The sequence below is a fragment of the Nicotiana attenuata genome, chromosome 2 (genome assembly GCF_001879085.1).
Source record: "Nicotiana attenuata strain UT chromosome 2, NIATTr2, whole genome shotgun sequence".
Taxonomy (NCBI): Eukaryota; Viridiplantae; Streptophyta; class Magnoliopsida; order Solanales; family Solanaceae; genus Nicotiana; species Nicotiana attenuata.
Window position 1 is genome coordinate 5,308,240 of NC_031990.1, and position 14,384 is coordinate 5,322,623.

Sequence of the window (14,384 nt, forward strand, 5' to 3'; positions counted from 1 at the left end):
CCTGAATCCCCCCCATCTATGGCCATCTTCGGTGACCTCTCACCATCTCTCAGGCATCCAATGGCTTCTCTCATGTCACTCTTGCCATATCTAAGGCCCTCAAGGGACCGGGGCCATGTCGACTTGCATCTAGGGTTCATCTTTCGCCTGTTCTTGGCCATTCCAGTGTGATTTCGAGTGAAATCGTTCTATATTTGCTACGATCTAAGGGTTTTCCAGTATGTTTCGTCATCTCTATATGGTTCTCTTCGAAACTCTAATTTCGTTTCTAAACCTCCTAGATCTGTACAGATCTAGGACGATTTGAGTTTATTTTTTGTGTGTTTTACAATAGCCTTGAGATTCTCTACCAGAATCGTTTAATTTCAAGTGATTTCTTCACCTTTTCTAAAATTAAGGTTTTCGAAATTTTTGTCTAAACTTTGTTTGATGATTCTTTGTGTTTAAACTTCTGATTCTCACACGTTTTTGGCTATTTTAAACTTCACCTTGTGACTTCTCATGATTTACTTATCCTAGTATGCTTCTACTGAATCTTCTTAGTTCAACTTTCACTGATATTATGAACTTGTTTCTATACTAGCCATTCATGCAAAACTTGCATGCTTCTCTTTGAATCAGTGTCGTTTAACCATGGGTTTTGTCAAGGCTGTGTGAAACCCTTACTGTTCATGCTTTACCTAATTTTATATGCTAAGCATGCTGCTTCTTTCGTGACTTTCTGAACCCTTGATTACTCTGAATCCCTTATTTTCTGGTTTAATTTGACTACTTTCCTTTAAACGTTTGATTCTTGCTTCTTTACTCAATTTGATTGAATTTACTTGCCTTAATTGTCTTTCCCTACCTTGTTTGTATTCCGCTGATTATTATTGATTTGTATCCTTAATTAAACTGGTGTGCATCTACCCTTAATTACCTATTCTATACCTAATGCTTTACTTTATTCTTTTCCTTAAACACCTGGCATGTTTACCGTTGATTGATCAGTCCCTTGATTAAGGGAAGATCTTGCTGATTTATGCGTGACTTCCCTGATTTGCTACTTAATTGATTTATTACCTTGTTTTGTTAAGTTTTGATTCCTATATAAACCTTCTCTTCTTTTAAGTTCATGACAAGAATAAACAAAAGGAAATCTAGTTCATCTACACTATTATACTCTCAAAAACCCTCTACTCTCTTCTGTTCCTTACAATTCCTACTAGTTCAGCCGGTTGTAAGCCAAGGCTGACTACTGGCATTATCTTTACTCTGTATTCTGCATACTCTCATTAATTGGTATGTTCTGATTAAATTCATATCCCAAGCTATGTGTTTACTTTGTTCATGCAGTTTATCAATCTTGATTTCTAGTTTTATGAGCTATTCTACTTAGATGCAATTAGTATGCGTAGATTACTGTATCACAAATCATGTTTTAAGCTTATGATTTCATACTGTTTAGCATGACCAAACCCTGCTTGTTCTAAAATCTTGAATGTTTTCATGAAATGTTTGTCTGGTACAGTTGTTCTAATGTAATTCTGTTTATGTCTTAAACCTATGTGTTCTCAACTTAACTTTGCAACTACCATCTATGTATTTGATTGCCATCACTGAGGTGTATGCTAGGCGTTCCCCCTATATCTTTCCCTTGTGTGAGATTTGTTCTGAAGCTGTATGTTCTCTAACCTGCTTTCTGACTATTTTAAATGTCTTCTTAAACTATCCCTACTCTTAACTATGTTCTAACTTTCATAAAAGTTCTTCTGCTGCTAAGACCTTCTTTCTCTGTCTACGAAACTCTTTCAAAGTCATTATGCACTCCCACACTACTCCTAGAGGATTAGGTTCTGCCCCTCTGGCATGTGTACTACCTTGAGATCCATGAGATTTCCTTGAACTCTAGCATGTCAGAGCTGGCCTTTCCACATAGCACTTGAATCAATTCTTGTTTGAGGAAAAGTCTAGGTGTGAGCACTGCCCGGGTTCCTTGAGATCCCTAGGGAACTCTGACGCACCTAGACAATGATATTGTATATGAAACTTTGGCATTTGAGGCTATTGGATGCTTGGGGAAGTCAATTGGGCTTGCTTCATGATCCCTATAGTTAACTTCTTCTTTTCTTTATTGTTTATGTAATTTATTCAGCTGCTCTGTAATAATCATTTGTAAATAACTTGGGGTGATTAGTGAATAAGGGTGGGTAGCTATATCTGTTGGGTAATTTGGGTAGAGACCGTGCCTATAGGATTGTGTTAATGTACTTGCTATAGGGTTAAAATCAGCCTTATAATTAGAAATCATGCCTATAGGATCTAGACTTTATAATTAGTTATCATACCTATAGAATGTAAAATAACTAAGTTCAGTTTCTATTACAACAGGTATTTACATTTGCCCCACTAGAAATCATACCTATAAGTTCGAAATCAGCTCATAAGAATTAGATACCATGCCTATAAGAATCAAAATCGGAAATCTTCCTTATAGATTATTTAACTCAATTTAGTTAAACAAATCAGTCTAACCCATGTTAGTTCCTTTTGAATTGGCTTAAATCAATTATCCGTTTCTTTAAATGAATTCGAACACTACCCTAATTTACTATCAGTAGACAGCATGCCTATAGGATCTCAAGAGTTCATTTAAAAAACATTTCACTGTTTTACTACATCAACGTAGTTATCATGCTCTTAGGACATCACTGTTCTGCGTTTAGGCAAGCCTATAGGGCGATTTTAAATTCTGCAACTCTAAAACTGTGTTTTGCTACTTAAAACCGTCCAGATTTAATAGAGTTAAATCAGTAGGCAAGTTAAATAGGATCTCTCACACATTGTCCTAATTCAACAATGTATAACCCCTGCTCACCTAGATATCACGTTCTAGGATTTTCTCGTAATTATTTGAATTTTGTTTGAACACTTGCACTTATTTGTTATGTTTAAGGAGGTAATTGTGAGCCCATAACTTGTTTCTTTAAATGCAGTCCTAACTGTTCTTGATTGACGCCTAGATTTTTATCCTTTTAAAACCTTAGGAAAGTCTAGAACTATCCAAAGAATAGGCGTCCTAAAATACCTCCAGGGCCACGAGGAAGGGACGGGTAGTGCACGCATAGGACATTGTCAAGGTTACTAGAACGCTTTAGGCTATGACCAAGGGGAGGGAATTGGGTAGAAAAGGATAAGATGACTACGCGTTAATGTCACGTGTAGCCCCTCATTGAGGAGTGTTTACCGGGCATTGCGTGGGGTGATCCTGTAGGCTAACCAACCTAGCACCCCTCCTTCCCAAATTCCCTTTGCTTAAACTTTACTTTTCTATATGTACACAATTTGTTCAAGTCTTTCCTTTGTCTCATTATTTGAGTCATGTAATGTCCAAAACCTGCTCTTATTTGTAATTATATGTTTAAACTATTTATTTGTTAAAGGACTATTTTATAAGTATAAGTTCGGTCGGGACTCACCGTTGTGGACCAAGAGGGGTGCCTAACACCTTCCCCTCAAGGTTATTTCGAGCAGTTACCCTAAATCTCTATTAATGCAAACCAATCTGAGAGTTGATCACTCTAGGTGCCCTAACGCACCATAATCCGTTAGGTGGTGACTCTTCAAAACCCAAATTTCCAAAAGGAAATAAGTTATTACCCCCATGAATGTCGAAACCCGGACTTCCCTGTCAAAAGGGAGGAAAAAGGGGGCGCGACAATTAGTGTGAATGCCCGACTCATAACATAATAAACCCTTAGGTTTTTAATCGATCAATATAATACCCCTTAAGGTTTTTTCTAATCCTCGAGCTAAGCTTAAATTGATTTGATGCGAGCTCAGGACATCAGAACTTTTGATTCCGAGTTGAGTGAGAGCAAAGTCTCAAATTTGAAATAAAGTTAGCCCTTAGGCTTCGTAGATAGTCCCCGAGTGAGAATTTTATCAAACTCAGGTAGCCCTTGGGCTTAGTAGTCGAGTGAGCACTTGCTCGAACTCGAAATAAAATTAGCCCTTAGGCTTTTTTATAGTCCCCGAGTGAGGATTTTCTTAAACTCGGGTAGATCTTGGGCTTAGTAGTCGAGTGAGCAATTGCTCGAACACGAAATAGGTCGATAAGAAATGAATTAATCTTCGACGCCTTGATACTGATGCAAATCTTGTGATGTTAGCGGATGAAGTGACTAAAAGCTTGCTTTTCGAGTCGACTGACGCTCGACTTTTTGGCTTCCTCAGTACGCTTAAATGACCTTTATAAATAGATCAACTTCACAATCTTGCAAACTTTATTCTCATATTAGCTCTTTCAACTAATCTGAATTCTCCCTTCTCTTCTATTAGCTCTTACTTCATTATCAACATTCTCTATTTTCTTGAATTTCCATATTATAATTTGGTAGTGCCCCCTCCTATTGAGGAGTGCATTCCCCCGCCATGTGAAGTAACATCCAATTTCAAGATCGAAAAACCTGTATCCACACCAGGCCGATGCGAGCCCATGTCTCGATACGTCTGTTTGATAACCGAGGACGAGCCCGAACAAGTAAAAAAGGACTGCAAGTGGGAGAATAAAGACGTAGTGATCCCTTCCCCCGATTAGGATATCACTACACATAAAGCGGGGTACTTAAGCGTGTATACCTATCCATTCGCGATGGGCCACGTAATTCCAGCTTAGGGTCCTATAGATCCAATCATTCTTGACTTTTGCCGACGATACCAAGTGACACTTGGCCAGATCTACCCTTCATTCTAGTGAATCGTTCATTTGAACAGATTCTTTTAGAGTCAGGTCAAGGGGATCCTTTCACCCTCGACCATCTAATCAGACTATACAGTCCTCGTCTTTACCGAGGTAGCTTGATAAAACTGCAACGCCGATCCTTGAAATCTTTCTTCTCCAGTATCGATGAGGAAAAAGACCGAGGGTGGATGAGCCGATTTGTCCGAGTCAGGACCTCCGACATGATTCCTGCTGATTGGATGTCGTTCCCCGAGGAGTGGAACAATAAACATAAGTACATAGTAACTTTATACCTTGCTTTCTCTTCTTTTTCTCGGCTTTATCTTTTCCCTTGGTCTAACCCCTTTCCGATGGCGCAACTACTACTTGGTTTCCTGGTGCGGTCCCGAACTTTGAAGGCTGAGTCCGAAAACTGGCTTCCACTTCCTCGTATTCGGAGCGTTGCTGGAGAGATTTGGCCAAGGTCCGATAGAAGGCTAAAAATCATGGTGAGTTCTCTTGTTTGTTTACTTATACTTCTTTAGTGGAATAGTTACTTTGTTTTTGTGCAGGTCTCGAAGACGATGTTGTTATGCGGTGGGGCCCGGGCTAGTGAAGAAGAGGTCTTGAAGCCTTCTAAACAAAAGAAAAGAAAAAGGGGAGCCTAAAAATCCCTTAAAGCCCAAGAAAAGCGTGACGGAAACGGCCCAACGCCTTCAGGATCAGGAGGTAGAAGAAGATGACGACTGCCTGTTGGTAGCTCGCAAAAGAGGAAACATCAGTTCTTCAAAGTCAGTCGAACCGGTGGTGGTTGATGTGGTTCATTCCAGAGCCAAAGAGATCTCCTAGGGGAGTTCAAGCAAAGTCCCCGAGCCATCGGGCAGCAAAAGACACCTTGTGTATAAGGCCATTTGGAGGGCGAAGGCCCCGGTCCCGAGCCCTTTCAAATAGAAAAGAATGCCCCGAGTGGATCACTTGGGGTAATCGATATGGATGACTCACCGCCTGGTCCCAAGTTCTCTGAGGGGAAAATCTGAGATGCTCATAACATGAGGCTTTTTGAAGTGGGGACGAGCCACGAAGGGCATGACATTTTTCGAGAATGCCTCGCAGGGATTGTAGATGGCCCTGACCCAGATGCTTCTTTCATCTTTGATGAGGCTCGTCGGCTCTTCAAACAAGTGAGTTTTCTGTCCTTTAGAATTACGCCTGCGTTTTGTCCTTGCTATTTTGAGTCTAACTTTTACCCTTTTTGTGAAGGTTGTGGTGCTCTATAAAAGGGCATTCTCCAAGTCTCGAGCTGATCTTGCTCGATGTGAGGTTGAGCTTAAGAAGATCTAGGAAGAGATAGACAGTCTTAAACCCCTCTATGTCAAGAAAGAGGAGGAGATCAGCAATCTCCGGACCGAACTGACAAAGGCTTGCCAAGAACAAAACGAGCTTGCCGAAATGGTAATATTCCCTCTGAAGTTTTATCATGGATTTGCCGGCTCGGTATTTTAACATTTTTACTTTGCAGTTTCAACAAAAGGGCGAGCTGGTGGTGTAGCTTCGAGAGGAGCTCAAGCTGAAAGAGGCCGAGACCCTGGGGTGGAGGTGAGGTATGGATAGTCTCGCCTCCGAGAAAGAAACTCTTTGGGAGCAGTTGGCTTCACTCGAACATCAGCTTAAAAATGTAAAGGAAGAGAGTCTGGATCAAGGCCGTGAATTTGAGGAACTTAAATCTAAGTCCGTTGCTGAGCTGGCCAAGGCCAAATCTGACGTTGAGGCGATCATATCTTCGTATCGAGCCGACGCTAAAGCGGCTAATACCCGGGCAAAGGAGATCTCTTCCGTGGCTGAAGTTAAGTTATCAAGTGCACTTGACCATGCTAGGCGACAATCCCGGAGGGAAACCCTCGAGGAAGTACATGCTCGTGGCTTCGATCTCCAAAGACTTTGGAAGAAGAGGCTTCCGCTTTTCTTTTTGACGAGGATGATTCAGCCAGTGGCTCTGAGAGTGGAGGAGACGAAGATGAATTCCCCGAGGGTGAGCTCTCGAAGATGCGGCTCCTTAAGATGCGGCCCCGAAGTAGATTTAGGTTTCCTTATTTTGTTTTCGTATTTTTTGTGCAAGTATCCCTTGTGTAAATATCTTTTGTAATCATTTTTTGGAAATACAAAAGAACCTTTTTGTCTCATTTTGACTTGTGTTGAATTTCATTTTGTCTTCACCTCTTAAGGTTGTAGTTAATCCTCGAGCTTAGCTTAAAACCACATCCCGTGGTGATGTGAGCTCGGATTAGTGGGACTTTTGAGTCCCAGTTGAGTGAGAATGAGGTCTCAAACTCTATATATTTTGACCCTTATAGCCTGTTTGGCCAAGCTTCTTTTTGGCCAAAAGTGCTTTTTTTGTCAAAAGCACCTTTGGCCAAAAATTGAGGTGTTTGGCCAAGCTTTTGGAAGGAAAAAAAGTGCTTTTGAGGAGAAGCAGAAGCAGTTTTGGAGAAGCAGAAAAAGTAGCTTCTCTCCAAAAGCACTTTTTTGAGAAGCACTTTTGAGAAAAATACACTTAGAAGCAGTTTTTTAAAGCTTGGCCAAACACTAATTGCTGCTCAGAAGTGCTTTTCAAACTAATTAGCCAAACACAAACTGCTTCTCACCAAAAGTACTTTTGAGAAAAGCACTTTTGAAAAAAAACACTTCTCAAAATAAGCTGATTTTTGCAGCTTGGCCAAACGGGCTATTAGGCTCTTTTAGATCGGCCCTTGAGCTTTTTAGGTTGGCCCTTAGGCTCTTAAGTTGGGCCAATGCGGCCTCTAGAACGGGTATATAATTTTTCCCTCTTTTCGGCTAAAATACTTAGTGAAAATTTAATTATGCCTTAGCATGTATTTTTTGTACCCATTGGGTTTTTCGAAGGATCAGAACCTTATTGATAGTTTGTTTGTGTAAACATAATCGAATACCTCTTGAGGTTTTTTCGAAGGCTGATGTTATCCAAGCCTTTATATTTTTCGAGTGCTGAATATATCGAAGCCCTTTTGCTTTTGTCGAGGGTAGCCTGATTTAACTGGTTTTTTCAAAGTGTTTGAAGGCCTTTAATTTATAGCGGAATTTGGACATCTCCGAGCCACATTATTTCGCCTGTAGCTTTTTTATGTGACCGTAGTCATTAATATGGCTGTAGCCTTTGGGTATGGCAGTTGACTTATTTCCCGATAACCTTTAGAAGCTGTTCGAAAAGTTAGTCCCCGAGTATATTGGCCTTGGCCTTCGTTTCGAGGGGATGCCTCTTTGAGGTCTTATGAGTTTGAGTTTTTGATAGCTCGGATATGTTGGGTGTCGATGACAGTCCCCGAGTATTCGGGGGTGATTTCATGCTTTGGCTCTTAAGTCGTTTCCGGTAGGATTATAAGTGTAGAGCTCGTATAATAGTAGACTTCTTTGAGACACAAAGTGTTTTTGATATAAACGGAATGCTTCTTCAAATAATTTGATACATGCGAACATGTTTTGCCGTCGGGGCTCGACTATTCAATATGGATACGGTTCATCTGACCGTTTGGCCCATTAAAAAGTTTTCCTATCGACGCCCTCTTAGGCGTGAAGTATTTTCCTTGAAAATATAACCTCTGAGGGTGATGCCCCCCAGTATTCGAGGTTGATTGAAAATAAGCCTTGGATACTGTTGAGTTCTCCTTAGGTAGCACATAATTGTTCCCTCATTAAAAACCTTGCCGGTAAAATCCATTTGGGACAAAATCCGATCTAAGGGAAAAATAGTGCAATGCATGCTTTAAAACCTAAGGTCTTCGTGTAAAAAAGGGGTCTTCGAGATCGCGTACCTTCGATAGCTTCGATCGAAGATCTGTAATAAGTTAGTTTTAAACTTAAATGGACAAAGGATAAAGTCATACCTTAGCGGTAGTATCTTTTGAGTAATGATATGTTCCAATTGTTTGGCAGTTGTTCACCTTCCGTTGTGCTAAGTTTGTAAAATCCTTTACCGATAACTTCGAGGACTCGGTACGGTCCTTTCCAATTCGGGCCTAGTTTTCCTTAATTAGGGTTGGTGACCTTTCGTAGAACTATGTCCCCAATTCCAAAGTGTCAAAGGTTAGTCCTTCTATTGTATCTTTCGATCATTTGCCTCTGCGCGGCCATCCGAACAAGCACAACTTCTAGCTTTTCATCTAATAACCCGAGGCTAGCATTCCTGGCCTCGTGATTTGACTCCTCTGATGCATGTCAAAACCTGGCGCTGAGTTCTCTGACCTCGACGGGGATGAGGGCCTCGGAACCATATACTAGGGAAAATGGGGTGGCCCCTATGCTAGACTTCGATGTTGTCCGATATGCCCAAAGGACCTCGGGTAAAACTTCTCTCCATTTTCCCTTTGCATCGTCTAACCTTTTCTTCAGGTTTTGAATGATAGTTTTGTTTGTTGACTAGGCTTGTCCATTTCCAGTCGTGTGGTACGGTGTTGATAAAATCCTCTTTATTTTATGTGCTTCGAGGAACTCCGATACCTTGTTGCCGATGAATTGCTTTCCATTATCATATACAATCTCGGCAGGTATCCCAAATCGACATATGATGTGGTCCAGATAAAGTCAATGACTTCTTTTTCTCGAACCTTCTCGAAGGCCTGTGCTTCCACCCACTTAAAAAAAATCAGTCATAACCAAAATAAATTTAGCTTTACCTGGGGCCGTTGGTAGGGGCGACTATATCCATTCCCCATTTCATGAAAAGCCACGGGGATAGGACCGAATGAAGTTGTTCTCCGGGCTGATGGATCATCGATGCAAATTGTTGACACTTATCACATTTTTTGACAAATTCCTTAGTATCTTTTTCCATGCTATCCCAGTAGTAACCTGCTCTATTATGCGGACATAAGATTCGGCACCAGAATAGTTCCCACAAGTGCCTTCGTGGATTTCTCGTAGAACATAATTGGAGTCCCTTGGCCCCAAGCACACCGCCAATGGCCCACCGAATGTTCTTCGGTACAATGTTCCATCTTCATCTAATGCAAACCTAGCAACCTTGGCTCGCAGGGTCCTCGATTCCTTGTGATCCGATGGGAGTTTTCCACTCTTCAAATAGTCGAGAACTCGTTGAATTTATCTCGGCATGACCCTCTTCAACCACAGACCTCGATAATTGGACGACAGTCCCCGGGACGATATCGTCTTCTTTGACCGAGGATCCCAAATTAGCAAGTGCATCGGCCTCACTGTTTTCCTCTCGAGGTACATGATCTGGAGTCCACTTCTTGAAGCGATGCAAAGTTACTTGTAGTTTATCCAAGTACCGTTGCATTCTATCCTCTCGAACCTCAAAACTTTTGTTCACTTGGTTTACCACCAATAGAGAATCGCACTTGGCCTCAATGACTTATGCTCCCAAGATTTTTGCGGGCTCGAGACCTGCAATCATGGCCTCATACTCGGTCTCATTGTTAGTTAATCTTGGAGTTCTGATAGATTGCCTAATGTTATCACCCGTGGACGGCTTCAATACAATGCCAAGCCCAGACCACTTTACATTCGAGACACCGTCCGTGAAAAGGGCCCATACCCCGATGTTGTACCCAAGCTTAGCAGGAGTTCTTTCTCCACTTCGGGTACGAGGGTCGGCGTAAAATCTACCACGAAGCCATCTAAGATTTGAGACTTGATGGCCGTTCGGGGTTGATATTCGATATCGTACCCGCTAAGTTCAACGGCCCATTTGGCCAATCAGCCCGATAGGTAGGTGGTTAATACAGATATAGGATGACATTGAAAATATTGTTTCAACTTTTGAGACGCTCTTATCAATGCAAGTGCTAATTTTTCTAAGTGAGGGTACCTAGTTTCGGCATCTCCTAGAGTTCGGCTTACGTAATAAACAGGAAATTACGTACCTTGCTCTTCTCGAACTAGTACTCCGCTTACCGCTATCTCGTATACTGCCAAATACAGGTAAAGTTTTTCATCTACCTTCGAAGTGTGAAGCAAAGGTGGTCTTGATAGGTATCGCTTTAATTCTTCTAAGGCTTGCTGACATTTCGGGGTCCATGCAAAGTCTTTTTTCTTTTTGAGCAAGGAAAAGAATCGGTGACTCCGATCTTATGACCTCGAAATGAATCGACTCAGAGCAGTTATTTGACCTGTTGAACTTTGCACAGCCTTCACACTATCCATGATCGTGATATCCTCGATAGCCTTGATCTTATCGGGGTTGATTTCGATACCCCGATTTGACACCATGAAGCCGAGGAACTTACCCGAGACAACTCTGAAGGCACACTTCTCCGGATTAAGCATCATGTTGTATTTCCTCAAAATTGCAAATGTTTCCTGCAAGTGAACTAAGTGGTCTTCTACGTGCATGGACTTAACCAACATATCATCAATATAGACTTCCATTATTTTTCCTATTTGTTCTTCGAACATTTTGTTAACTAGGCGTTGGTATGTAGATCCTGCATTTTTGATCCCGAAGGGTATTACGTTGTAACAATAAGTTCCAAAATTAATAATAAACGAAGTCTTTTCCTGGTCCTACGGGTTCATCTGAATTTGATTGCATCCGAAGTAGGCGTCGAGAAAAGTTAGGATCTCTTGGCCGGTCGTGGCATCGATCATACGATCGATGTTTGGCAAGGGGAAAGAATATTTTGGACATGCTTTGTTCAAGTCTTTATAATCTACGCACATTCTAAGTTTGTTTCCTTTTTTAGGAACTACAACTACGTTGGCGAACCACTCGGGGTACTTTACCTCCCGAATGGATCCGATTTTAAGAAGTTTGGTTACCTCGTCCTTTATGAAAGCATGCTTTACCTCGGATTGAGGCCTCCTTTTTTGCTTTACCGGCTTGAACCTGGGGCCGGTACATAGCCGATGCATGGTGATTTCTGGTGGAATCCCTGTCATATTTAAATGGGACCAAGCAAAACAATCCATATTATCAATAAGAAATTGAATGAGTTTTTTCCTGAGTTCGGGGGTCAATCCCGTTCCTAGGTATACCTTTCTCTCGGACATGTATTCAATCAAAATGACCTGCTCCAGCTCCTCGATAGTTGATTTGGTTGCATCCGATTCTTCGGGAACGATGAAGGTTCGAGGAGTAAGGAAATCTTCATCTTCATTTTTGATTACCCGTTGCTCCGACTCCATCGAGGATAGAGGCGGTGATTGCTATTTGGAAGCCTCTCACCCTGGTGCTCGATTTCTCCGAGGTCAAAGGCTCTGGTATAGGCACCACTTCCTCAATTGCAAATATCTCTTTTGCAGCATGTTGCTCTCCGTAGATCGTTTTTACTCCTTCCTCTGTTGGGAATTTTATCATCTGGTGAAGAGTTGAAGGCACTACCCTCATGTTGTGTATCCATGGTCTCCCGAGGAGTGCGTTATACCTCATGTCACCTTTGATGACATGGAATCTAGTGTCTTGTATGGTCCCGGCTACGTTCACTGGAAAGATAATCTCTACCTTTGTTGTTTCGCTTTCCATGTTGAAGTCATTTAGGACCCGGGACGCAGGTACAATCTGATCGTGTAGGCCAAGTTGTTCCACGACCCTCGATCTGATTATGTTCACTGAGCTGCCTAAATCCACTAAAACACTTTTAACTTGAATTTTATTTAAAAGGATAGAGATTACCAGGGCGTCGTTATAAGGCTGAGATATGCCTTTTGCTTCCTCATCATAGAATGATAAGACGTCATCGGGCACATAGCTCCAAGTCCGTTTTTCTCTGGTGATCGATACTTTGGTGCGTTTGAATACAGGTCGTTGAGGTACATCGACTCCGTCGATGATCATGTGGATTACATGTTGTGGTTCTTCTTGCTCATTTTCCTTGTATCTCTCTCCCTAAAGTGATTCTTAGCTCGATCACTTAGGAATTCTCGAAGGTGGCCCCCGTTGAACAAACGAGCCACTTCTTCCCTTAGCTGTCTGCAATCTTCTGTTCGATGACCAAGTGTGCCATGATACTTGCACATCAAGTTCGGGTTTCTTTGAGAAGGATCGGCCTGTATAGGTATGGGCCACTTGGTGTCTTTGATTCTCCCAATAGCTGAGACAATCCCCGATACATCTATGCTGAAGTTGTACTCTGATAATCGAGGACCCTCTGCGGGGTCTGTATTTTTATCGAACCCCCTCTTACTCATGAGTCCTCGAGAACCTTGACCTCGATCATTTCTCCGATCGCTCCGAGGAGTGTTACGGATTGGGCCGTTGTTTCTTCGATCAATATATGGCAGATACCATTCTTTGTTTAATCTCGATTCCCGATCCGTGTCCCTCGGGGGCTTGGATGCGAATATGTTAGGATGAACTGAACCCAAGGGGGCTCCCAACTGGTCGTCCTCGACCCTGATTTTTGACTGGTAACAATTGTGCACATCCGACCATGTCACAGCTGGATATTCGATCAAGTTCTGCTTTAATTATCGAGATACAATCGAGCTCCTTTCATTCAAACCGTGCATGAAATATTGCACTGCCCAGTCATCTGAGACCAGTGGTGACTCCATTCTCTCCATCTGGAACCTAGATACGAATTCCCTTAACATCTCGTCGTTCCTATGTTATATCTTGAAGACGTCCGATTTTCTGGCAGCCACCTTTATGGCCCCAGCATGTACTTTCACGAAGGCGTCTCCTATCAAAGGAAATGAATCAATAGAGTTAGGAGCTAAGTTGTGATACCAAATTATGGCTCCTTTTGATAAGAGTTTCCCAAACTTTTTCAACAACACTGACTCGATTTCATCGTCATTCAAGTCATTTCCTTTGATCCCACAAGTGTATGAAGTATTATGTTTTTTAGGGTCGATTGTCCCGTTATATTTGGGTATATCGGGCATGTGAAACTTCTTGGGAATGGGCATCGGAGACGCACTCGGGGGGAATGGTTTTTGTATGAACTTTTTGGCATCTAAACCTTTCAAGACCGGAGGTGCCCCTTGTATTTGATCAACACGGGATTTGTAAGTCTCCACCTTTTTGTCATTTTCTTCAATCTTCTTTTCTCCGGACTTGATCCTCTTGGCGAGCTCTTCGAGCATCCTCATAATGGTGGGGTCAGTCCCCGAGTTATTTTCGTTCGACCTCTCCGATTCTGGTTTAGCATGCCGAATATTTTCATGTTCAGCTACGCTCGAGTCTTATTCTTACTTTGAAGTTGAGCGATGGCGATTTGCTGAGCTTGCAGCATCTCGAATATCACTTAGAGGCTGATTCCCCCATCTCCCATTCCTCGTGTTCCTTGGCCACCAGATCGGGCTTCCCTGCGTTCATTCCCTATGGGTCTGTGCCTAAATCCGTGTTTAGAGCATTATGTGAACTGATATCAACCGGCTCCATATTTGGCACTTCCTCAGGGTTTATTGGTGGTACACCGACCCCTATACTGTTGTTTTCTCCAAGACCTTCGTTGTCATGAACAAGTGTGTTTTGTTGCTAGACATGTTTGCCTGAGAATAAAAAAATCTTGACAAAAATAAGTGTAAAAACATGTGTAATGAGAATTAGTAAAAAAATAATCACTATTATCATTAGCCCACGGTAGGCGCCAAACTATTTACCTCAAAAATACGAGTAACAATTAAATTTGATTTGTGGTTTTAAAGATATGTAATTTAGTTCAATACCAATTAATAATCAAGAAGTATGAAGTAGAAATGAAAG